Raw genomic sequence first — 27,759 nt, 5'->3', positions numbered from 1 at the left:
GCAGCTCATTTACATATTACATCGGGCACTCAGGAACTGTGAATATGTGCGCATCAGAAAAACAGGCACTGATCACCATATGCTTTTATTGCATGGGCCCCTAAGTGTGTTTTTCTGAGCTAAACAGCTTTGGCATGGAATAGTGATAGAGGAGACATGAAGGGCAGATTGTAAATAGTAGAGCTGCATCTCACTGAAGAATATACAGCTGCTTTCTGTTTTACCAGAATTCAGTCATTCTGAGATAGCAGGGTTCAAACTATATTGACTTGATAAAACTGGTGGATGGGCGGCACTATATGTTAAGATTGACAAAGTCGAGCAGGATAAAAGTTTTGCAGGAAATAAACTGCATATTAATGTAATTAATCTTAGCACTTATTTATATTGTTCAATTTTTTTAGCCTTATTTTAGAATTATGATTTAATTGTTTTACTGTGTTTATTGAATGTGTTTTATTGTTTATTTATTGTAAACCGATGTGATGGTTTATAAAAAGTAATAACACTCTGGAATATAAAAAGTAATAACACCAGCACTCTGGAACCCTAATGGAGAGAAATTCCAAAGGTAAAAGGAAAGAGTATAGTAGTGGGAATCAGGGCTTAATTTGTAGACAAAAAGGAAGTGGAACTGTGGAAGGGGTTGAGATTCGGGGGCCAGAGCTAGGTGTGATCTGTGCAAAGGGGCGGGTGACAACTCTCTCTCTCTCACACACACCCCTGAACATACTTCACATGCTTGATGAGCACTGGGTACACAATGGGTGGCTCGGGGTAGGGGATGCAGGATAACTGGGGTAAGGAGGATAAGGTGGATAGAGAGAATGGGGCTCTTTCTTCTACCTCCCCCCCCTCCTCTCTGCCCTGGTGATCCTGATCCTCTATCCCCTACCCCCACATTAATTCCCCAGTAGTCCTTCCCCACACCCCTCCCCTCAGTGCTCATAAAGTCCTTAAGTCTAACCCTCTATTCCTGGTGATCCTCGAGCTGCTCCTTTCTCTGGTAAATCCTCCTCTCCCTACTCTGTCAGTAAAGTACAGTCTTCCTCTTCAAGTCAGAAGGGAGGAGCTAGAGAAGAACACCCCTGCTGCTCTGGCCCTTAAGCCTTAAAAGAAGTACCAGAACTACGTTCCTGGCCGTTCCCCCACAAATTAAGCCCTGGTGAAGATATACTACTGTCCGCGTGGCAAGGATAAGGAAACAGACTATAAAATACTAACAGAGATTAGACTGACTAGTGAAATGGGCAGCACAATAAAAATGGAAGACTTCAATTACCCAAGTATTGATTAGGTAGGTGTCACATCAGGACATGCAAGGGAAGTTACTGCTTCATGCAGCAGTTGGTCATGGAACCAATGAAATGGGGAACTACATTATATCTACTTCTCAGTGGAACACAGGATCTGGTGCAAGAGATAAAGGTGATGGATCCGCTTGGCAACAGTGATCATATCATAATAAAATTTGGCATAATTATCAAAGGGAGAATACCAAAGAAAACTACTGCAACAGCACTTAAAAAGGGAGACTATGATAAAATGAGGACATTTGTTAGAAAAAAAACTAAAAGGAGCAAGACTTCCAGTCATGCTGTGCAGCTGAGAAGTTGCAGGAGAGAAGAGCCTCATAAGGGTTTGCAACATTTAATCTGTTTTTACTTCTCCACTGGACAGATTTTTGGAATGACTGATTTTATGTAGCTAATTGACATTGAAACATAAGATTTCAGCATGGTTATCAGGGATATTAAGAATTGTATGGACTTCAAAAGATAGATCTAAGAATCGGGAGGCCAAGTTGGCAGCTACCACGGAGCAATCTGTTATGGAACTCGAAGATGACTTAGTGCAGGAGACCTCAAGAAATGTTTCAGCAGCTCTTGAGGACAGACTGAGTTATTGGATGTCTGGCAGGTGTTGCATCCTGAAAAAGCTGATTATACTTTCTTTTCTGCATCTCATATCCTTTAAATCGACTATTTGCTTGTTTCCTCTCATTGTATCTTTTCGTAGAAACAGCTGATATCGGGATAATGTCTATTTCAGATCATGCTTCTATTTCCATGTCACTTCTACTAGGGAGGAAACTAACAAATCTGGCTGCTAGACAGCCCCCACTACCAGCAGGGGCCCTCATTGGACAGTGCTTGGATCCACTCTAGCCACTGCCTTAAAGGCTGTATGACGCAGCAAGGCCAACCCTATATGAACCTCCATCACAGGATACTCCCCACCTCAGCATGGAGTCTCCTTTCTGCCTTTGGCCCTATCTCCTTGCTCTCTTGCCTGTGTAACCTTGTCCTGTGCCTAGCTCCTGCTCTGTTTTGGCCTCCTGGGGGCTTTTCTAGCCTGTTTGCCCTACCTTTGCCTTGTTTAGAATCTTTGTTCTTGTCTCATGCCTGTATTCCTAGTCTTGTTCCTGCCTGTGTGTTTTACCTTGATCTTGTCTGTGTGCGTCCCACCTTGTTTTTGTCTTGACTAGGTCTTCCGGTGTCCTAGCTTATTTGTATATTCCTTGCTTTCTACCCTGTCCCTGTCTGCCCTGGTTTCTGCCAATCTTGACCATAGCCTGCCTTGTGTCTTCTTGTCCTCACTGTCTTGACAGTGCACTCCCTGTTCCAGAGAATACCCTGTTTCTGACCAGGTGCACAGCCTTCCATAGACTTTCCAGAGAAGTCTTGCCAGCTACCAAAACTTGCGGGCCCAATACAAGGGGGAGGTGGTGGATAGGCAGAAGACTGTATGCCTGACCTGCCTGTTCTTGACTCCTAGATTTCCCTGCCTTGGGGGTATAACCAAATTGGCCAACACAGCTGTGACAGAAACAATCTCAAGTTTTCAAATGACTTCTTACTGTAAGCAATTGTAAAGTAATGCACATTGGGAAAATAATCCTTACATATACGGGTACACAATGCTGGGTTCTATGTTATTAGTCACCACCCAGGAAATCTGCACCTTAGTGTGTGACAGCAATCTAAAAAGCAAATAGAATATTACGAATTATTTGAAAAGGAATAGGGAACAAAACTGACAATATCATAATCTATTTGTATAGTTCCATGGAACATTCGAACCTTGAGTACTGTGTGCAGTTTTGGTCAACCCCATCTCAAGAAAGAAAGAGGACATAGAAAAGCTTCCTTATGGAGAAAGGCTAAATAGATTAGGGCTCTTTAGCTTGGAAAAGAGCTGACTGAGAGGGGATATGATTGAGATATAAAATCACGAGTGGGGTGGAACAGGTTAATAGGGAACAATTATTTACTCTTTCAACAACACTAGTGTGAACAGATCCCCCAGTCCGTCACTATATGCCTTAGTTCCATTTCCCTTTTCTAAATTATCTTGAGCTATCTATCTTCTTCTTGCCCTCCTCCCACCTAGGTGAGCCAAGATTGGTTGCTCATTTATCTATTTATTTGTTTTTTATATTCCGACATTCAACTTAAGTCATCACATCGGTTTACATATAACAAATTAAAAAAGAAAAGGTTACATTGAGATAAATAGTAGAGAGTAGATAGATAAAAAATAGAGGGAGAATTAATTAAAGAGGAGGGAAATAAAGTATGATTTGCAAACATTAGAGTGGTGATGATGATGATCCTTCTTATTATGATGGGTATGCTTTCTCAAAGAGCCATGTTTTTAATTTTTTTTTTTTTTTTAAGTTTGTGATGATGGTTCAATTCTTAGTTCAGTGGGGAGGGTGTTCCATAAAAGAGGCCTGGTCAATGAGAAAGCACGTTCTCTTCTCGAGTTGAGGCAGGTTAATTTTGGGGAGATAGTTGCAAGGAGTCCAGTAATAGTGGAGCGCAGATTTCTCTTTGGGACTTTGAAATGAAGTATCGTGTCCATCCATTTTGTCTCGCTGTTGTATAAGGCCTATGAATAAGAGATAAAGTTTTATACTGAATTCTATACGTAATTGGGAGCCAATGCAGTTCTTTGAGAACTGGGGTGATATGATCTGATATTTTGCTGTTGCTGATTGATCTTGCTGCAGCATTTTGGAGAAGTTGAAGAGGTTTGATTGTGGAAGCGGGTAAGCCAATGAGAATTACATTGCAATCTAGTTTGGAGAATAAGAGGGATTGTAAGGCTGTACGATCATCTTGATGGTGAAGGAGAGGTTTGATCCTTTTTAGTACTTGAAGTTTGTAGAATCCCTCTTTTATTATGTTGTTAATGTGTTTTTTAAAGTTTAGTTCAGAGTCTAAATTAATTCCTAGGTCTCTTACATTGAGTATAATGTTTTGTCAGTTATGTAATTGTTAAGCTGGAGGTCAAATACAGGTGAAGATTTGTTGCATATATAGAGAATTTCTGTTTTATTGTAGTTTAGAGTGAGAGCCATTTGTACTAATAAGTGTTGGATTACAGTGAGGTGAGTGTTCCAAAGGTTTAGCGTATTGGTTAGGTTATCATTAAATGGGATAAGAATTTGAACATCATCAGCATAAATGTAATGAGATAATTCAAGATCTGAGAGTAGTTTACATAGAGGTAGTAGATAAATGTTGAAAAGCGTAGATGATAGTGAAGATCCTTGAGGAACTCCATGCGAAAGTGACATTGGTCTAGATTCTTTGTAATTAGACCTGTAATTGACCTGTTGGATAGGTATGAAGAGAACCAATTGATGGTGATGTCACAGACCGATTTCCTTTAATCTTTTCAGTAGGATCTTGTGGTTTATGGTATCAAATGCTGCCGAAATATCAAGGAGTATGAGGATGAATTTTTGGCCATTATCTAGTCCTCTTAAGATTTCGTTGGAGAAAGATATTAAAAAAGTTTCTGTGCTAAGAGTGTTTCTAAATCCATGCTGTACCGGGAAAAGTATGTTATGTTTTTCTAAATGTTCTGAAAGTTGTTGATTGACAATGTTTTCAAGTATTTTAGCTATGAAAGGGAGATTGGAAATAGGTCTGTAGTTGGTGATGTCAGATTGATCCAGGTGAGATTTCTTGGGCATTGGCTTAATCACAGGACATTTCAATTTGTCAGGAAAAATTCCTTCATTTAATGAAAGATTTATTATGTTTGCAATTGGCCTAGTGATGATGTTGGAGGTTAGTTTGAGTATTTTTATTGGGATGGCATCAATTGGCTGTGATGCGGGATTCATTTTTTTAATGATATTTTGAACTTCAGTAGAAGATGTATCAAAAAGTGACCATTTTGAATTGGGTATGTTTGGAAGGGATGTAGTATCTTTATTAATTGTTGGTATGTTCATGATGAGGTTGAGTATTTTGTCTCTGAAGAAAGTGGCGAAATCATCAGATGTAATTAATTGCTGGTCTTTAGGTAAAGGGGGTTTGTTATGTTGAGTAAGTTCTTTGATGTAAGTGAAGAGTTCTCTGGAATGAAATTGGTAATTGTGTATTCTTTCAGCATAGAAATCTTTTTTGGCTTTGTTGCTATCTGTTTTGTAAATGTAGAGAATAGTTTTGTATCTATCTTTTAGCTGATCTGTTGGGTATTTTCTCCATTTTTTTCAGTTGATCTAAGTATTTTCTTGATTTTTTTTTAGTTCTTGAGTGTACCATGGTGCTTTGTATTTAGATGATTGTTTAACTATTTTTTTGATAATTGGGCATTTGTTCTTTGCTATTTCCATAGTGATGGTGAGCCAAGAATTCACAGCAGAGTTGCCCTTTATAACCAGCCATTTTGTGACTACGAGATGTGGCTACAGTCAGTGTACAGCAGATGTCAGAGAGGTAAGATGTAGTTTTTTCCCTCCCTCGTGAGGCCTCCCCTGCTTCACTGGTGTCCCTTTTTGAAGGGAGATTCGCTGAGCACAAACTGCCAGTGGATTCTAGGTATTTATTTACAATAAGGATATCTTTTGGGCTTGAATCATTTTTGGAACTTGCACTCCCTGACTGAAGACCAGTGAGCCCATTTACCCCCTGAATGTGGCACACACCTTGACAGGCTTGGCTGTGTGAGGCTGTGATGGCTGGAAGAACTCTACCACAGAAGGGACTGCATTTCACTCTGTTCCTTTGATGAAGGTCACCCTCGTTGGCTGGATTCAGAGTGCAGAGGCTGAAGACCAGTGATCCCATTCTCCCCATGAATGTAGCAAGCACCTGTGACAGCAGAAGTCCAGTCTAGAAAGGTTTTGAAGAAGAAAGTATTTCTCTTTTGTTTGTGAGGAAGTTTTTTGGCCATCCCCCTTCACTGGGTGCCTGGCTGGATCAGCAGGTTCCCACCCTCAAACTCTTCTACCCGAGGAGTCACCAAGGCAGAATAACTGCAAGGAGAGAAGTAAGATTAAATACACCCCTCTGGATCTCCACAAGTATGGGGCCAGGACACAGAGCTGGGAGAGTTTTGAGTGCACAATGTACACCACCATGGGAAGCTCAACCAGTTTGTTGAAATAAAGGGACACCTACTCATAGTGAAACATTCTAACTATAGAAGAATCAACTTTAACTGCACTAGTATTTAAAAATGGACTTTATTTTGCCTTAAACTAATCAATACATTATTATTTAACACCCAGTTCCTATCCTGCCTGTTCTTTTGTAGCATCTCCCTCCCGGGGATGCCACAGCTACCAACACACACACAGGATCACACACCAATATCTAGGCCATAGACTAGAGTTTCCCCCCATAGAAAAAATCCCCCGCCCCCCCCAGGGATGAAGAGTCAAGCTTGGGAAGAAGTCAGCTAGCCGGAGCAGCCCCGAAGGTTATAAATAAGAATGTATGCCCTTGGAACTAAACACCCTGGGTAAGGGTTATACTAGTACTAGGGGACGCTTCATGAAACTTGCAACCAGTAGATTTAAAACAAATCACTTTCAGGTCGATTCAGTACAGTGTGCTCAGGGGTAGTAATAGCGCGTGGAAAATGCGCGTCCAACCCCCCCCTGAAACTGATAGCGCGCTCAACATGCAAATGCATGTTGATGAACCTATTAGTTAGTCCCGCTCGATACAGAAAATAAAATGTGCAGCCAAGCCGCACATTTTACTCTCAGAAATTAACTCCTGCCAAAGGCAGGAGTTAATTTCAGCCGGCACCGGGAAAGTGTACAGAAAAGCAGAAAAAACTGCTTTTCTGTTCACCCTCCGACTTAATATCATAGCGATATTAAGTTGGAGGCCCCAAAAAAAAAAAAATCTGCCCGCGGCCCGCAGGTTGGAAAACAGACGCTCAATTTTGCCGGCGTCCATGTTCTGAACCCGTGGCTGTCAGCAGGTTTGACAACCGACGCCGGTAAAATTAAGCGTCGGCTGTCAAACCCGCTGACAGTCGCTGCCTCCTTATTAGCGCGAGCCTTCATTTGCATACTGAATCGCGCGCCCAGGAGAGTGGCCTGGGCGCGCGTTGGGAAAGCGGGTGCTCGCCTCGAAGCGATCACCCGCAGGGAAGGGAAAATGACATCAGCACAGATCTCCAATAATGTAAATCACTTTGAGAAAACCAGAAGTATTGAAACCAGTGCCAGCCTAGATGTGAGCAAGCATTGAGCAATCCCTTCATTTAATTTTTATTTCAAAACAAAGTTTTAAAAAAAGTTTGAGACGATTAAGTTGGATGGTGTTTCACAGAAGCAGCTGAAGCCAATACATATCTATGGGAGGTCAAGGAGCTGCACCATTCAGCTGGCATCACAAGGTTCTGCGTGTCAATAGTTCCCCGTGACAGGCTAATTTGCATGGACGCTGATGTTAGCTGCAAGAAAGCTTCGTGCTTAGTTTTATTTGTAAAAAGGCTGTGGAAGAATCAAGGAGCTGTGAATTGACTGTGTTTTATAAAAGTTTAGTACTGTGTTTGACAAATGTTCTAACTGGATGATATTAATTGTCCGACTTCTGCCATCTTAAGGAGGTTATAAAGGAGTCCAGTAAGAAGTGTTTAAGGATATATTAGCACTATGTGAGGAACTATTTTCTGTTTTGTGACCTCATCCAGGGCAGTAGCCCTCCTTGTGAGAGAACAAAGCCATGCGCAAAAAGAGACTGGTCTTATACAGAGGCAGGGGCTTACAGCTGGAGCTCTGCCTTGGAATCAGGGAAAAAGGAGAAAACCCTGTTTGTTTGAGAAAGTAATAGTGGAAACACAGAAATAAGAAAATCCACTGTCAAGGAAAGGAAGAAATACAAAGTTAAAAAATAATTAAATGAACAGGAACACTGAATGCACCTGTTTTATTTGTTACTGGGAAAACTGTAAAGTCAAGATTTCAAGCAGAAGGGGAGAATGAAGTGCATGATTGTGGCATAGCTCTGAATCCAGTTAGTCCCAGAATGAAACTTTTATGCCAAAGGGGAAAAAGCTGGACTGAACCAGTGAGAAATGACTTTACCTCATTTTACCTTCTATATACTGAGATGTAATTCCACGGAAGAAAAATCAATGTTTTGAGCCAGTGTTACTGTTTGGTGAACAGTCAAAAGACATTAAACGGGACAATTAAACTTTTTTTTTTTTTTTTTTTTTTTACCAATCCAGGCAAAAAGCCAGACTTCTAAAGGAGATTCCAAATTCAGACAAACTCCTCTCTGCACAAGGAAGGAGTGGGACATTTTGGAAGAGTGACTGGAAAAATAATTAAAATATTTTCTGTTCCCACAGGAAAAGAAAGGACCAGTAGTTAAGGATAATTGCTTATCCTTTTATTTTATTAGCTAGAATTTCAGTACATGGTTGGTTCCTGTTGCGTACATAATAGGGCCACATTGTTAGATTGCCGGAAGATATATTGTGAGAGGCAGATAGTTTCTCTTTTTAATTTTCTTAAAGTCAGGCCAATAGGTTGATCCTACGGTTCTTAGAAGGCGACCAAAGAGAAGAGAAGAGGACCAGAACCACAAAACCAGGAATACTTCACTCTCAATCAGCACCACAAGCACCTATTTGGAGCATCAGAGACAACACACCCTGCATCCTACAGCTAAGTTTGCATTCTCACAACAGCCTAGGTCTGGCCAAACACTAGTGACATTCACTTAAAAACAAAAGAAATACATAACAGATATACAGGAAGAAAATTATACTTACATAAGAAAAAATGTTCAAAGATACTGCAAGCTAGAGAGCAGTCCAAAGCATCAGGTTCAGAGAATGCATTGGAGTTAAGTAAAATACAGTATAAAGAACAAGAGTGAACAATATTGTGACTTGCCTGAATAACTGTTCTGAATGCATCTTTTGAGAGAAACTTAGAAGGAAATGCTAATTACCATAGTGAATCAATTGGTAAAGATTGTTCTGATAAATGTTCTGATATCTCAATTGCAAAAGATTTAAAGTGAATTGCATTTACTGCAGGTACACAATAGCTGTTGAACCTGGTTTTAACATCATTGCCAGCTGGTTAAATATTTTTTTTTTTTATTATTTGCATTTCATAATTGTTACCACAATAAAGCTTTGGTTAATTTTAAATGATTCTTTCCTACATAATATCTTTCTTACTCCCTGCTTCCCCTCCCAACCTCTGGGAGCTCCATTGGTTGGGTGGGATTTCCCATTTCTTTTAAATTACCCAATTGGAAGAGGGCAAACATGTGGAGCCCCTTTAGTTGCAACTCGACTCCAGTACCATCGACCTACCCTACTGCCACTCAGTAAACTCAAACCATCATAGAGGAAGAGAGGTGCCATTTCCACCAGTTGCAGCTAGGGGGAACAACAACAGGAAGAATTTTTCACTCAGCGCGTAATCAAACTATGGAATCTACTACCAGAGGATATGGTCAAGACAACTAACACAGTAAGATTTAAAAGAGGATTGGACAACTTCATGAATGAAAAGTCCTTAAAATGTTATGAGCCAGGTAGATTTGGGAAAGCCCTATCACACAGTTCTGTCGAAGAATCTTCTAGGTATCTGGTCAAATTCTCCATAATCTCGGCCTGATTTTCAGAACGTGGTCTGACCACCTGTGGTGACATAAGAAAAATTTGCTTAACTATACAGGGTAAACCCTGTTCATTAAGCTTCAAATTTTCAAGAAAATATTTCTTAAGAGTCACATCCATTGTTTGCCCCACAATCCTAGGAAAGTTTGTAAATCTGAGGTTGAGATGTTTGGAGTAATTCTCAAGGTTCTCAATTCTACGGGAAGCTGAAGTAACATCTTTGATTAACTTTGTTGTAATGTTAGTATTTTTTTCCATTATAGCTTCCACTGAATCTATCCTAGATTCACTTTTTACCATTTTTTCTTCAATTTTTTCCACCTTAGTGTTGAGAATTCCAACTTTTGCATTAGTCTCAAACAGAGCCTTGCTCAAACCAGCCACTAAGTCCCATAGTGAGTCAAGGGTCACAACCGCAGGCTTTGCTGGTATTAGAAAGTGGGTTGACTCACCCACATTCTCAGCCGTGCTCTTCTCCACTGTCGGCCTTCCCCTTCTCTCTCCCTCTCCCTGCTCGGGAGTTGATGTTAAAACCGCCGCCTCAAAACCTCCAGCTCCACACGCTGCAGGGCCTTCGGGGGATTCAGGTAGGCTGGAAAGCTCTCGTCTGGTTTCCACTCCTGCTGGTACCACAGCCGCCCCTTCGGCTGACTGCTCTCCGGCAAACACGGGAGAGCTGGTGGATGACATTATTGGGCGCCGGGGATCAGGAGGGGTCAGTGTCACTTCCCCCTGTGACGAGGGGGCTCCTTCCTCCAATGCCGAAGCGGGGGCATCCTCCTCCAAATTAGTTACCAACGCCGGTGTATATGATGTTATCAAACGCTGTCCTGAAATCGGGGGTGGTTCGGAAGGGTAGACCCGAACTTTCCCCTTTCTTTTTGGTGGCATGTTTCAAGGAAATTTCTCAGAGGAACAGAGCAGCGTTCTCTCAGCGTGTGTGCGTGGCCATCTTGTCTCCCTTCTAGTATCGCAGAGTGCGATGCATTCGCTTGTTGCGCGTGCAAACGGGAAGATATGCACACAAGTCGGCCCAGTTCACGCAGAAAGGGTTTTCAAGGCCGCCCGAGTATGTGCATATCTCCCACTATGTGCCTACGATTGCACATGTGAAAAGTTTTGAAAAAGGGATGGGGCATAGGCATGTGGGGGGTGGAGGGGGATGCAATAGATGTGCGCTTATATACTTACGCGCACAGGTACGCACTGGGGTCCTCCTGTCTCTTAACTTTACTACTACTTCGGATAGCATGCAAGTCATAAAAGAAAACATTTAGGCTAGTCAGCGGGCTATTACGAGTTAGGGCTAACAAGGGGAAAGACAGAAAAATAAACTAGGGGGATTTGGAAGTCCTATCCCTAGCCTAGGCAAATTGGGAACAAACTGATAAAACCGTCAATGGCATGTCCATTTTACTGTAAAACGTTTTAAGCAGCAAAGTTACCAAATACATAAACCTTCAGTGCAGTGTCTTTTATGAACTCCAAAGGCAAGTCAGAAAAACAATCAAAACATTTGCTATTTTCACTTTTTTCTTTCCTTTCACCCCCCCCCCTTGCAGCCCAGAACAAATCCACATGACCCCCTATCCCAATCTTAACATCCCCCCACTTACGTGATGGAAGAGGAATTTGCGCACACATGTATATATCAAATAGGGCGTACATGAAGGTGCTTTCAGCCTGATACCATGCACGCATATACACACACACACATATAATACAATAGTCGCAGCCATTATAACACAGGCGCGTATATGCATGCATGGTATCAGATAGGCTGACAGCACGTACGTGTGCGCTCTATTTGAAATGTACGCGCACATGTGCGTGCAAATCCCGCTTCCATCACGTAAGTGGGCCAGTGAAGTACCGGTATCCCACAACTAGTACACGTCCCCCCCTAACACAGAAGATTTAGGAAGACAGAGCAGGCAACAAAAGGTTATTTTTTTGGCTCAGCAGGGATGTGTAGGTGTGTCTGAGAAAACTCCTCATTTTAGCACTCCTAATATTAGCCGAAATCCATGCAAACAGCGCCTATCCCGCGATAAAAACTATTTTTCCACTCCAATGCACAATAAAAAGGTGCTATTTCCGATGTTAAATCCCACATTAGTGTGCAATAAATTCACGACAGGCAGTAGGAGTACATTTGCATAAAAAGCTAGCTTTTGCATACTCATCAAATTTGAATACAAACATGCGATGGGATAAAGATTGTGTGTTTATCCTGCGTTACGCCCCTTTTATCATGCGCTGAGGCCCTAACACGATTTGATTGATGACCCTCTGGGGACAGGAAAATACATACAGTACCTGACTATAATCTGTTTTGAAGTGTCTGAAAAGTGGAATATAAATCTTAATAATAAAGAGTTACTGGATCCATGACAGCTGTGCTGCAAGCTGTCCTGACCCCCATCCTCTCCTTTTTCCTTCACTGCTCCACCTCCCCCCTCCCTGTTATTTGTAATTTCCTCTTCCTCCTTTACAATGTTGATTGTGAACCGGCATGATATGTCCTATGAATGTCGGTATATTTTAAAAGCATTTAAATAAATAAATAAATAAATAAATAAGCTATTGCTGTGTTTCTCCAGACATGGGTAAAGACTCTTGGATCTGCCGGTGTGAAGTGGGAGTACTTCTCTGACCCAGGAGTAGACAGTTGACATAGATCACAGGGCTCTGGGCTAATATTTTTTTTTTTTGAGTCGCTGTTACCCCCTACGGTGACTTTTCTCATTATGTCAAAGAAAGTTGATTATCTGCAACACCTATAAGCCGTGGGATTACAAGCCAACCCAAGTCTGAGTTGTCGAACCATTAATCCATCATTCCCTGGGCCCCAGCACTGCACCCCAGGGGAGAAGGGACTCCTTTTCTTAATACTGGTGGCAACAGCATTGTGCTATAATATGGTCTGCCACTCCCAGAAAGTCAAGGGCCCTTCATGCGATTGCTAATTCCTAGAGTCAAGAAACATTGCATACCTCAGTGCACTCTTTTGAAAAGGGTGGGGAGAATCAATTGTCTGTTTATGCATAAACAATACTAGCCCAGTGGTTAGTGGAGTGTTACACTCCATGCCCAGGGAAATATAATAAGCTCACTGGTAACTCAAACGGTACCAGCAAAAACAAAGATTTATTACTTTAATGGTTAACGCTTTTCAGAGCAGAATGTTACTATGAAATTGTTCATACTCATATGGAAGTATGTTTTGGCAAGTGCTGCAGATTACTCTAACACTGCTTACATTGTTTATAGATTTTAGTTTTGGTATATGTGTTTTACGTTTTGTTTATACACAGTTTTTGATGCAGTTTACAACAATAATGTAAGAACATAAGAAGTTGCCATACTGGGTCCATCAAGCCCAGCATCTTGTTTCCAACCGTGGCCAATCCAGGATGCAAGTAACCGGCAAGTACCCAAACATAAAATAAAGCCCATGCTACTAATGCCGGTAATAAGCAGTGACTATTCCCTAAGTAACTTGATAATACAGTTTATGGACTTCTCCTCAAGGAAATTGTCCAAACCTTTTTTAAACCCAGCTATGCTAACTTCCTTTACCACATCCTCTGACAATGAATTCCATACTTGTGTGCTGAGTGAAAAGTAATTTTCTCTGATTTGTTTTAAATGTACTACTTGCTAACTTCATGGAGTGCCCCCTAGTCCTTCTATTATCTGAAAAAGTAAATAACCGATTCATATTTACCCATTCTAGTATTGATTTTATAGACCTTTATAATATCCCCTTCTCAGTTCTCTCTTCCCCAAGCTGAACAGTTCAAATCTCTTTTGCCTTTCATCATAGGGGAACCATTCCATCCCCTTTATCATTTTGGTTTCCCTTCTCTGAACCTTTTCAAGCACAATTTATATCTTTTTTGAGATGAGGCAACCAGAACTGCACCACAGTACTCAAGGTGCGGTCTTGCCATAGAGCAATACAGAGGCATTTTGACAGTCTCCATGCTTTTCACCATTATTTTGCTAATAATTCCTAATATTCCGTTTTTTGGTTTTTTTTTTATCACTACAGCATACTGAGTTGACAATTTCAATGTATTGTCCACAATTACGTCTAGATCTTTTTCTTGGATGGTAACTCCTAATATGGAAGCTAACATCGTGTAACTACAGCATGAGTTACTTTTACCATCAATATGCAGTTGTTCACATTAAATTTCATCTGCCATTTGAAGGCCCAGTCTTCTAGTCTCACAAGGTACTCCTGCAATTTATCACAATCCACTTGTGATTTAACTCTGAATAATTTTGTCATTTGCAAATTTGATCACCACACTCACTGTTCCCCTTTCCAGATCATTGATAAATATATTAAAAAGCATGGGTCCAAGTACAGATCCCTGAGACACACCACTGTTTACCTTTTGTTTGCTGAGAAAACTGACAATTTAATCGTACTTTGTTTTCTATTTTTGTAATCCACAAAAGGACATTGGCTCCCAGCCCATGACTTTTTAATTTTCTTACGAGTCTCTCTTGGTGGACTTTATCAAACGCATTCTGAAATCCAAATACGCTACATCTACTGGCTCACTTTGATCCATGTTTATTAACCTCTTCAAAAAAATGTAGCAGATTTGTGAAGCAAATCCATGCTGGCTGTGTCTATTAAACCATGTCCATCTATATGCTCTGTGATTTTTTTCTTTAGAATAGTTTTGTTGTTTTTTCCTGCGACTGAAGACAGGCTCACCAGTCTATAGTTTCACAGATCACACAAAAGCCCTTTTTAAAAATTAGGGTTACATTGGCCACCTCCAATCTTCCTTTGCAATGGACAATTTTAATGATAGGTTAAAAATTACTAGTAATAGATCTGAAATTTCAGTTTTTAGTTCTTTCAGAACTCTGGGGTGTATGCCATCTGGTCTGGGTGATTTGTCAATCTGGCCTACTATATCTTTCAGGTTCTCCATGATTTGGTTCAGTTCATCTGAATCACCAACCTTGAAAAACGTTACTGGAATGAGTATCTTCCCAACATACTCATTAGTAAACACCAAGGCAAAGAATTAATTTAGTCTTTCCGCAATGGCCTTATCTTCCATAAATGCTCCTTTAACCCCTCGATCATCTAGCAGCAGTGTTCTATTTCAGTGTGTTTTGATTGGTTTATTTTAAAAACATTTCTAACCCACACTCTACAATTTTTGCATGATTTTAAACATTCATAATAAAAATAGCAGCAGACATTTAGACGGGATATTTACAAACTCTCAAGGACAAAATACAAAAGTGTATGAATACACCATAATAGCAGTTGCTCAGTGTACTAGGATAATCAACTGGTTAAACTGAAATCCTTGGTTTAAAAGAAGGCTTTCAGAGCCTTCCTAAACATTTTAGCACAGGAGATATTATGGAGGGCATCAGGGATAGAGTTCCACAGAAGTAGTCCTGTGACTGAGAACGCTCTCTTTCGGGTAATGTCTAGCCTTACAATCTTTGGAGCTGGCACTTCTAGAAGGTTTTGCATGAAAGATCTTAATTGTTTGGCTAGTTTGTAGAGTTGAAGGGAAGTGTTGAGCCATATTAAGGAAACCAGTTCACAAGGACAGTACACCTCCAAAGTCTATTCAAAGATAGGGAATCTGTTACCATACAGGCCACAACCCTGAATGGGGCAATATTTTGGGTGCTCAGTCTGGGATTGACTGTCCCTATTATATCAGTTGTTAATCATGGCTAACTCCCAAACCATGGACCCAAACTCTGCCCTCGCATGAAACCACAAAGTGTGACTTGACCCACAAAGTGTTATTACTTATGAGGGTGAAGACATAGATGCATCTTCACTATATTAAACTACTTATTGTATTTCAGGGGTAGGAAGAGTAACACTAAGAGCTAAGAAAGCAAACCCTCAAGTGCCATTCATGTATCCACTAATGGGGCAACCTTAGATCAACAACAGGTTCCTTCTACCTTGAGAATGGCTGAAGAGGGTGCAGCTGCTAAAGTGACCCTTCCTGCTATTACTCCAACTCAACCCCCCCGGTAAATAGGAATCTGGAGTTAATGGACAAATTCAAGAATTGGGCAAGAGGAGAGGGGAAAAGAGCAGAAGAAATGTTCTCTCTGCTGTGCTCTTCCACATTACCAACACAGCAGACTATGGTGGGGGCAGATGTCATTTATATAAATTATTTATCATAAGCTCCAGATGTTCTCTGAGCAAATTCTCACTTACAATGGTGAAGAAGAGTTTGAGCTCTGCTTGGATCAGGCAAGCAAACTTCTAGAAGAATGGAATTGCTTTGAGTCTCTGAAGCAACAAAGAGTAATAGAGAGTTTGAGAAGTTCAGCAGTAGATGTCCTAAGTGCTCTGAAACAGAGAAACCCATCTTGTACCATCAGAGATTGGCTGGCAGCTCTCAATGATTAATATGGCTACACTGAAGATAGCCCTGATCTGTTGTATCAGTTCTGGCATATTTACCAACGGGATGAAGAGAAGCTGTCAGGGTATATGTGTCACCTGGATAAGATGCCACACCAAATTATCTTGAACCATGGGACTGAGCCTCAGGAAGCAGACAAAGTACGCCTTAGTCAGAAATTGAAAGGGGCTCTGGGACAGAAACAAGTGGCTTTGAAACTGAAAATGGATGGGCAAGCAGCCCCCCATCTACTCGGGGAAGTTAAAGCAGCAGCAGCCCTGCTGGAAGAAAAGGAAATGAAGAGAGCTTCAGGAGCTCAGGCTTATGCTATGGAGAGGCCTTGATCTAAGGATGGATTGTCTCAGTTATGGGAGCAATTAGCAGCTCTGTCTGATATGGTAGGTTTGTTGGCAACCCTCCCCCCCCAAAATACCAGTTTCTAAACTGGTTCTGTCGATTTAAAATCTGAAGGAGGAGGTAAACTCCTGCCTACATCAAAAAGCTAAAAGGAAGTAAATTTTGCTTTTGCTGTGGGGAAGAGGGCCACTTATAAACAAGACTGTCAATAACCTGAAAACTTGCCTAAGTAATGCAAACATTTGTTTCCCGGCAAAAGAATAAGGGAAATTAAAGAGGGCTCTTGTAATGAAGCCAACAGGGTGCCAGAAGACAGAATGCTCCAGTGAAAGTAAGAACATAAGAAGTTGCCATATTGGGTCAGACCAAGGGTCCATCAAGCCCAGCATCCTGTTTCCAACAGTGGCCAATCCAGGCCATAAGAACCTGGCAAGTACCCAAACATTAAATAGATCCCATGTTACAAAAGCCGCTAATAAGCAGTGTCTATTCCTTAAGTCAACTTGAATAATAGCAGTTTAAGGACTTTTCCTCCAGGAACTTATCCAAACCTATTTTAAAACCCAGCTACACTAAATTCTTTAACCACATACTTTGGCAATGAATTTCAAAGCTTAATTGTGTATTTAGTGAAAAAGAATTTTCTCTTATTTATTTTAATTGTGCTACTTGCTAAGTTCATGGAGTGTCTGCTAGTCCTTGAATTATCTGAAAGAGTAAAATAACCGATTCTCATTTACTTGTTTAAATCTTTTCATTATTTTACAGATTCCTATCATACCCCCCTCACCTGTCTCTTCTCCAAGCTGAACAGCTCTAACCTCTAACTTTTCCTCATAGGGAAGCTGTTCTACTCCCTTTATAATTTTGATCACCCTTCTCCTGTACCTTCTCCAGTGCAACTATATCTTTTTTTGAGATGCGGCAATCAGAACTGCACACAGTACTCAAGGTGTGGTCTCACCATAGAGTGATATGACTGTTTTCTTCACCATTCGCTTCCTAATAATTTCTTATATTTTGTTTGCTTTTTTGATTGCTGCAGCACACTGAGCCAATAATTTTAATGTATTATCCACTGTGACACCTAGATCTTTTTCCTGGGTGGTAACTCCAAATATGGAACCTAACTCTGTGTAATTACAGAATGGATTATTTTTCCCTATATGCATCATCTTGCACTTGTCCACATTAAATTTCATCTTCCATATGGACGCCCAATCTTCCAATCTCATAAGGTCCTCCTGCAGTTTATCACAATCAACTTGTGATTTAACAACTCTGAATTATTTTGTGTCATCTGTAAATTTGATCACCTCACTTGTAGTTCCCCTTTCCAGATCATTTAAAAATATACAAGCCGTTAAGCCCGTTAAAACGGGCTACATCCCTCTGTCTCTCACCTCCCCCTCATTCTCTCTCCCCTCACTCTTCACCACCCCCTACCTCCCTCCCTCTCACCCACTCCTCCCTCTCCTCTCACTCCCTCCCTCTCACTCACACTCAGTCCCACTCCCTCCCTCCCTCAGTCCCACTCCCTCCCTCTCCCCCCTCTCTCTCTCTCTCTCCCCCCCCCTCTCTCTCTCCCCCCCCTCACTCAGTCCCACTCCCTCCCTCTCACTCAGTCCCTCCCTCTCTCTCCTCCCTCGCTGCCGCCGCCGCCACCCGCCGCCGCCACCCGCCGCCGCCGCTGCTGCCACTCAACGCCGCCGCTGCCACTGGACGCCGCCATTTTTTTTCGGCTCAGACCGACGTGCTCGCCCGCACATGCGCGGTAGAGCTGGTCTCTACCGCGCATTTGCGGCACGTCGGTCATCCTTCGTTTATTAGGTAGGATTGAAAAGCACCGTTCCAAGTACAAATATCTGAGGTACTCCACTGTTTACCTCTCTCCACTTAGAAAATTGACCATTTAATCCTATGCTCTGTTTCCAGTCTTTTAACACTAGTTTGCAATCCACAAAAGTACATTGCCTCCCATCCCATGACTTTTTAGTTTTCTTAGAAGCATCTCATATGGGATTTTGTCAAATGCATTCTGAAAACCCAGGTTCACCTTTATCCACATTATTCACCTCTTCAAAAACATGTAGCAGATTTGTAAAGCAAGACTTCCCTTGGGTAAATCCATGCTGGCTGTGTCCCATTAAACCATATCTATATGTTCTGTGATTTTATTCTTTAGAATAGTTTCTATGATTTTTCCTGGCACTGAGGACTGTTTGTCAGTCTCACTGGTCTATAGTTTCCTGGATCACCCCTGGAGTCCTTTTTAAATATTGGGTTACATTGGCCACCCTCCAATCTTCAGGTACAATGGACAATTTTAATGATAGATTACAAATTACTAATAATAAATGTGAAATTTCATTTTTTAGCTCTTTCAGAGCCCTGGAGGGTATACCATTTGGTCCACGCATTTTGCTACTCTTCAGTTTGTCAGTCTGGCTTACTACAACTTCCAGGTTCACCGTGATTTGGTTCAGTTGAATTCCATAAACTGCTATTAGCTAGGCTGACTTAGGAAATAGCCACTGCTTATTACAAGTGTTAACAGCATGGGATATATTTAATATATGGGTAATTGCTAGATACTTGTATCCTGGATTGGCCACTGTAGGAAACAGGTTGCTGGGCTTGATGGACTCTCAGTCTGACCCAATAAGGCAATTTATTATCTTAATAATGTGGATGTTGATATCCTATCCAGGAGGCCTCATTCAATTGAGCATCCTAAGGATGAAATCATAGAAATCCAGGGTCCAGAAGAGAGGCATATGCCAGAGTCTACAGGGAACAGCAGCCACAGGGAGGCTGACTGAGATGTGTGATGCCCATTCTAGGACCATGCCCAAAATCTATTGGGGGACCACTACCCTGGACATGACTTGCTTACTTCAACTATCTACAGAAGCTCTATGACAGGCACAGAGGGAGACTTTATAGGAGCAACAGTCAAAGGCTTTACAAGAGCAGGATGAGACGATCCTGAAGCAATCAGCTGTTGGTCTCCATACTGGCCAAGGAGTGAAGCTGGTTAAGCCTAAAAAGAGAGGCGAGGAAGACTCCTTCACCAGGAGGGAGTGAAAAATGGAGGTTGTTCCTCCCTCAGAAATACAAAGAAATCGTCTTGCAATCTCTCCACAATAATCATTGGCATCTTGGATATGATAAGACTATGGATCTAGTGAGGGACAGATTCCATTGGCCTTGCATGAAAAATGAAGTAAAAGAATACTGTAAGTCCTGCTTAAGGTGCATTCAGAGGAAGACATTGTGTCCCAAAACAGCCTACATGAGACATATGTAAAGTAGTGGACCTATGGACTTAGTATGTATCAATTTCTTGCCCAGAGAACCTAATAAAGGCAATGTTGGCAATGTCCTTGTGGTAAAAGTCTACTTTACTCGCTCAAGCCTATCACACTAAAGATCAGAGAGTGATTACAGTGGCTAAGGTCCTCTGCAAAAGATTCTTCATCCATTATGGGATTCTGAGAATTCACTCAGACCAAGGGTGAGACTTTGAAAGTAAGCTAATTTATGAGCTATCATGCATGTTGGGGGACCAGAAGACAAGGACAACTGCTTATCAATCCTCAGGGTGATTCAGAAGAGCTGAAACAAATCTCAGTGAACCTGGAAGATATATAAGGGCAAATTGACAAACTGAAGAGTAACAAATCACCTGGACCAGATGCTATACATCCTAGAGTGCTGAAAGAACTGAGAAATAAAATTGCGGATCAGCTATTGGAAATTTGTAAACTATCAGTAAAATCATCTACGGCTAAGCTTCTCAACCACTGTACCACAGCACACTGCTGTGCCGCAGCAAGATACGTCCTGTGCCGCAGTAATCTCCTTTCCCCCTTCTTCACTGTAGTCTTGAACTGCAGCAGAGGCATCATTAACCTCAGGCACATGGGGCCCATGTCCTGAGTCTCAGCAGCCTCGCTATTTTTGTTTTCGATCCCAGTTGGACCCAGGCTGAAAAAAAAAAAAAAGGGTCCATATCGCATCTGGGCCATGTGGCCAAAGAGAGAACATTGCTGCATTGGGCCCTGGCCACATGGCCAATAATAGTACGTAGCTGCGTCAGGCTCGGCTGTGCGGCCTAGAAGGTTGATGAACGTGGTGGAAGAGAGATGGTTGCGGCAGGGCTAAAGAAAAGATATTGCTGCCGCCAACAAAATGCACATTCAGGGGGAAGAGAGAGAATGTATGAGAGCTTGTGTGAGTGAATGTGAGAAATAGTGTGTGCAGTACATGTGCAAGAGGTGTGTTTGTGAGTAATAGCATGTATGAGAGTGCATGTGAGTGATGCTGTATGGGTCCCAAGGAGAGAGAGAGAGAGCATGCAAACCATATAGGGAAGAGAGCATCAGAGAGTCTGTGCATCAGTGTGAGAGAGAGGGATTGGGAGCTGGCTTGTGTGAGAGAGAGAGAGAGAGAGAGAGAGAGAGATTAAGAGCCTGCTTGAGAATGTGTGAGACAGATTGGGAGCCTGCTTTTGTGTGTGCCTGAGAGACACAGATTGGGAGCCTCCTTGTGTGTATGCCTGTGTGTGAGAGTGAGAGAGGGATTGGGAGTCTGCTTGTGTGTATGCCTGTGAGAGATTGGGAGCCTGCTTGCGTATGGGCCTGTGTGAGAATCTGTGTTTGTGTACCTGTGTGAGCGTGCATGGTTGTGAAAGCCTGTGTGTCACATATAGACTCTCACAGGCGCACATATAATGTGTCTGTGAAGGAGAAATAGCCTGTGTGTGAAGGTGTCTGTGTGTGAAGGTGTCTGTGTGTGAAGGTGTCTGTGTGTGAAGGTGTCTGTGTGTGTGTGTGAATATAAAATTGGTGTGGCCCGCCCTCCCTCCCCCAATCCACGACAATCTCAGGGTGAATGGAAATCAAAAGATCCCAAGTATGGAGAGCAGAAGTTTTAAAAATCCTTATTTTAATTATTGGGGGGGTGGTTGATATTTCTGCTATTTTGAAATATTATGTTGGTGTTTTGGGAAATTTATAACAAGTTTTTAAAAATTATTGGATGCTTGTTGGCTATTTTATTTTTTTTATTAGTATGATTTTAGTATTATGAATATTTTATGTCTTGATTTTATTGCTTGATGTTTTGTGAGGAATGATGATGTTTCTGTTTTTCTATTGTTGCACTGGGCTTGTGGTTTTCAGTTCAGTTTTTGTTGGCACATTTCTATTTCTATTTATGGCCTTTCTATTTTGTTTTGGTGAGAGTCTGTCTTGTCCAATGTTAATTCTTGCTGTGAAAATGATGGCACTTTTCATCATTGGGTTTTATGGCATTATAGACATCCCTTCATTTCTATTTTAACAAAGGCTTGATCTTTATTAATTTCACCTGCATGCATAAAGCTTTGAATGTTATCGCTGAAAATATTTTTTCATACACATTTTATTGTCATTGAAGTTAGTAGATATTTTAAGCAAGGGATGGGACTTACCCAGTTTTCTCTTTAAGGATTAGGTTGCTGTGAGCATAAAAGTGATAGGCTTTTTGCATCAAAGAAAATAGTGTTCACAGGGTAATGTAACCAAAATTTTTTGCACACAGCAAACCAATCCTTAAAGGGAACACTTGGCATTGGGGAGAAGGAGATTGGGATTGAATCTTGAGAGGCATTGGGTTTAGAGAGAAAAAGAGTGCTGTAAGGGTTGGCCCTTGGGGAGGGAAAGTAGCACTGTTCAATTTAGTTAAAAGTACATTTCCTGGCATTTTCACAGTCACATAACCAATAACCGGTGGATATGAATATGTGTGACATTGTAAAGTTTGGTTTGGTGCGTCACAAGGATGAAGAAAAGAAAGCATGCCCCAATATAAAAAAGGTTGAGAAGCTCTGATCTATGGTACCTGAAGACTGGAGGGTTGCCAATGTAGTGCCAATTTTTTAAAAAGGATCAAGAGGTGATCCAGGAAACTACAGACCAGTGAGTCTGACATTTGTGCCAGGCAAAATAGTAGAAATGATCATAAGGAACAAACTGCTGAATATATAGATAAGAATAGTTTAATGGGACAAAGCCAACATGGATTTAGCCAAGGGAAGGACGTCTTGTCTCACAAATTTGCTACACTTTTTGAGGACTTAAATAAACATGTGGATAAAGGTGAACCAATTGATATATCTGGATTTCCAGAAAGCATTTGACAAAGTCCCTCATTAGAGACTTCTTAGGAAATTAAAAAGTCATGGGTAGGGTGCAGTGTCCTATTGTGGACTGGGAACTGGTCGAAAGAAAACAGAGAGAGTAGGGCTAAATGGTAAATTTTTCCAATGGAAAAAGGTGAATACTGGAGTGACCCAGGGATCTGTTCTGGAACCACTGCTTTTTAATATATTTATAATTGACCTGAAAATGAGAACAAGTGAGGTGATCACATTTTCCGATGACATAAAATTATTCAAAGTTGTTAAATCACAAGAGGATTGTGAGAAATTGCAAGAGGACACTGCAAAACTGGGAGACTGGGCATGCAAATGGAAAATAAAATTTAATGTGGACAAGTGCAAAGTGATGCATTTAGGGAAAAGTAACCCAAATTATAGCTACACAATGCACATCAGCAGTCACCGCTCAGGAAAAGGATCTAGGTACAGTCATTGAAAATACATTGAAATCTTCTGCCCAGTGTGCAGCAGCAGCCAAGAAAGCAAATAGAATGTTAGGGATTATTAGGAAAGGAACGGAGAATAAAACAGAGAATATGACGACTCTGTATTGCTCCATGGTGCAAATACATCTAGAGTAGTGTGCAATTCTGGTCACTGCATCTCAAAAAAGATATTGCAGTATTAGAAAAGGTACAGAGAAGGGCGACCAAAATGATAAAGGGGATGGAACAATTCCCCTATGAAGGCAGGCTAAAGAGTTTAGGACTCTTCGGCTTAGAGAAAAGGCGGGCTGAGGGGAGATATGATAGAGGTCTATAAAATAATGTGTGGAATGAAACAAGTAAGTGTTAATCAGTTGCTTACTCTTTCGAAAAGTACTAAGGGACACACAATGAAATTACTAGGTAATACAGTTAAAACTAATAAGAAAAATATGTTTTTATTCAACACATAAATAAGCTCTGGAATTCATTGCCAGAGAATGTGGTGAAAGTTATTAGTGTAGCTCAGTTTAAAAAAAAAGGTTTGGACAAGTTCCTGGAAGAAAAGTCCATTAACCATTATTAAGGTAGAGTTGCAGAAATCCATTGCTTATTCATGGGATTAGCAGCTTGGAATCTATCTCCTTGGGATCCTGCCAGGTACTTGTGACCTGGCTTGGCCACTGTTGGAAACAGGATTCTGAGCTTAACTGGCTTTTGGTCTGACCCAGTATTGCAAGTCTTATGTTCTTATGTAGGTTCACAACAGGACTTTGTTGGACATGTTAGGAACTCTGAAACCAAAGCAGAAGGCTCACTGGAGCAGAAACATCCACATTCTAGCACAGTATCAAGAATGAGATAGGTACCCGCCCTACTTCTTTATGTTTGGCAAGAAGCCTGCCGCCTGTGTATATATGTTTTGGGGTAACTGCAGATGATACATCTCCAGAGGCCCTGAAAGAATATGTACACAGACTGAGAGAAGATCTGAAAAAGACCTATCCACTTGTCCAGAATGCTGCAGGGATCAAAAATAGCAGCAATAAGATATGATATGCTAAGAGGGTAAAATATCAGGATCTTAAACCTGGAGATTGTGTGCTGCTGAGGAACTTAGGTATTCCTGGAAAACCTGTGTGATTCACTCATATTGACTCATAGCTAAAAACTGAGGGTCCAGAGGGCCCAATCAAGACTTGGCTGCATAATCATTTGATTCCTGTAGGGGAAGATATTAAGATTGTTCAAGAAACAATACAAGGTTCTGTACTCTCTGCCAGACCATGAAGGGCAAAATGATTAAGCGGAAATCAGGTTTCAACTCAAAACCTGCCGGAAGAAAAACAGGACGACTCCCTCCCACTTTATTCTTTGAGCCAGGACTCTTAAAGCCTTCAAAGGCAGCAGAATCTGAATTACCACTTAACCTGGGAGCACCAACTGTTTTGAATCCTGAAGCTCCTGCATTCAATGCTTGAGAAAAAGGTCCAACCAATTAGCAGGGAGATTTACTAAGCTGCAATATGGTGATAGTGCGTGGTAAACAGCACGTAATGCCCGTTAAATGCTGTTTATCAAGCAATATTGCAGCACTATCACATGACAAACAAAGATGTCCTCCCCTTATGGAAATAAGTTGCTTTGCATGCATTTACATGCATAAAATTGTCTAATGCATGCAAAGCAGCTTATGCATAGGCAATCCAATGCTAATAAAATATCGTGGCTTTAGGGAAAAAAAAAAAAGTCAGCCCTGTCATTTTATCACATTTGAGGGAGCTCTAGATAAATTTTTTGAGGGAGCATTGGGTCACTAACACAAGTCCCCAATGCTTCTGTGGAAAATTTGAAGGGCCAAGGTGCCAACAACCCCTTCCCCATACAAAGGCAGAAAAAAAAATCACCATGGGGGGGGGTTAATCCCCAGACCTTGCAGCGCCATTTTGAAAAATGGCACTGACTGGGCCTGGAGATAAGGGGTGCCCCAGGCCTCCAGCAAGTTATCTAAGCCCCCTTTTGAAAGGTACTTGGGGTTAGGGGAGGGGTGAGGATCCACCTGCCCCCCCCCGCCCCAGACCATCAGGGTTCTACTTTTTGGGTTTGGGGAGGGGGATACTAAACACCAGGGAATTTTATTTTATTTTTTTTACTTTGGAAGAGGGGGTATGGATGGGCCGTGGGGTGTCAAAGGTTATCCTTTATCTATGGGGATTTGTGCTATTGAAGGGGGAAGGGCTGTGGAAGGGAAGGGAAGGGAAAGGAAAAGGGCCATCACTGCGCATGTGCCATTTAATGTATTTGCTTCTCATGGGGGACAGTGCCTTGGGAGGCAGTGGAGAGGGGTGGGTGGACAGTGGTCGACATCAATCTCCAGGGTAATTTTTTATGCTCCCTAAAGAAGTGCCATTTGTCAGGCCATTGGCCCTTTAAGAGAAGGTGGATCGCCATTGAATGGGAAGAGACAGTACCACGGCACGATGTTGTGCATTTTTTACCGCAATAAAAAATTCCCACCACAGTACAGCGGTGATAATTTGTTGGGGAGAAGCCAAATATCGCAGGGATATCCCCCCCCCCCCCATGTTATTTGGCGCTTCCCATGATAAACTACTGCAAGTTAGTAAATCTCCCTCAGTTTTTTTAAATGGGGATGTGACAGCGCGAATATCCAAGCGTCCCAGAACACCTTAAGCACCGGCTCCAGGTAGCTGGCCTGGTCCACCTTAAGGCTCAGTGTAGCAATGGATTATGGTCCAAGGGAGGATCCCTCAGCTGAGGATAAGAACAGGGGCCTAGAAGGCTTAGATAGGCCCCAGGACAGGTCAGCTCCTGCAACATGGCTGACCTAAGTGAAGTGTTTTTGAAGTGAACTGAAATTATGTGAGTACAGAAGAATTAGGCAGCTCCTGAGAATAGCTGGCCTGAGATGGTGTGTGGGAAGTACGAAAATAAAGTTAGTGTTTGTGAAGTGAACTGAAATGAAATCACATGAGTTCAGCGAGATTAGGCAGCCTCTGAGAATAGCTGAGTTTATGTTTGGGAACTATGGAGAGAATGTTTAAGTGTTGAATGCTGTTTTAAAACACTGTAAATAAAACCATGGCTCTTTGGAAATGCATATGATTTAATGTAAAATACCAAAATGCTGATAACTGCAACGTCAGTACCAGAGATAATGTTATCAGAGCAAGCAATAAGTAATGAAAGATGAAAGTGTATTGTTAGTAGAATTAGAATTTGTTTTTACTGTTATGTCGACCAAGAAAAAGTATGAATATGAACTAGCTTATATAGTAGCTATTGTGATATCCTAGAATATATATGATTATGAACTAGAATAAATATTTACTGTGGTGTAGAACTAGAAGATGAACGTTGACACACAATATGGGATCATTAAGCATGATTATGAATGCTGATATTGTAAACCGTTGTGATCTTCTTTTATAACGACGGTATATAAAACATCTAAATACAAATAAATAAATAAAAGCACTTAAAGGAAAAGCCCTGACTGCTCATTTTTGTGCCACAGGGAGTCCTGGAGGGGAGAACTATCCAGCCTCAGAAGACCCAGAGTTGTTGCCCTTAGAGGGACTCTCTAAATACAAGTTGAACTGCCAAAAAGCTCTGAGGGTCCAAAAACAGCAAAAGAAATCAGACCTCTGAAACGTCTAACATACAGAGTACTGAGGAGTCCTCTCTAGCATCCCGGCAAAAGGCCGGGGCTGAGGTTTCTCATGTTAAGGAAACTAGCCATGACTCCCACTTCTGATTCAAGGGAGTAGTTGGCAATCTATGCAGGATGTTTAGAAGAAATTGGAAAGGGAAGTACGTCTTATTGGGTAAAAGTTATTTAAGGCCATAGCTGTGTGCTATAAGTTATGCAAATGCTATTGTATAATATGTTATGTTGCAAGGGTGACAGTGACTAAGTAGGGGGGCAGTATAAAACCATCCTACCTTGCACTGTAGCCCTCCCCAACATGGCCGCCTTAATTCATGGTTGCATCATATTACTACACCCTGCTACAGAGCACTAGGCTTTAAGAGTCATCAGAGAGAGAGAGAAGGGGAGAGTTTTTGAAACAGCTGGGGCTTACTGGGAGAGGAAAAGGGCAGAAAAGAGGCTGCTCTGTCTGACTAGAGAGCTTTACTAACCTATGCAGGGATCTGGACCGTGAACTTCCTGCTTAGTTTGAGCAGTTACACAGAGGACAGACAGACAGCATATTACTGACTCTCCGATGTGGTGTTGGATGCTGCGTTAGCTGCCCCTTCAGCAGACTCAAAACAAGCAAGCAGTGTAAGATAGCTGCAGAAGAGTTACTGGATCCCCGAGGGTTGTGCTTAAAACTGTTTCTGCTGTCTCTCTCTCCAGGATCTGCGGATGTGAAGTGGGAGTACTTCTGTGACCCAGGGATAGGCAGCAGAGACA

The 27,759-nt window shown here is 41.6% G+C and overlaps 1 protein-coding gene across 7 annotated transcripts in view; it reads right to left on the bottom strand.

Annotated features, from left to right (window-relative positions):
* Window positions 1-27,759, bottom strand: part of OSBP2 (oxysterol binding protein 2) — a 299,091-nt gene that overhangs the window by 68,405 nt on the left and 202,927 nt on the right. The gene's annotated exons all lie outside the window — the stretch shown is intronic.

Source organism: Rhinatrema bivittatum, chromosome 11 (genome assembly GCF_901001135.1).
Source record: "Rhinatrema bivittatum chromosome 11, aRhiBiv1.1, whole genome shotgun sequence".
NCBI lineage: Eukaryota > Metazoa > Chordata > Amphibia > Gymnophiona > Rhinatrematidae > Rhinatrema > Rhinatrema bivittatum.
The sequence above is the reverse complement of the archived record's forward strand: the minus strand, read 5'-3'. Positions and strand labels throughout refer to the sequence as shown.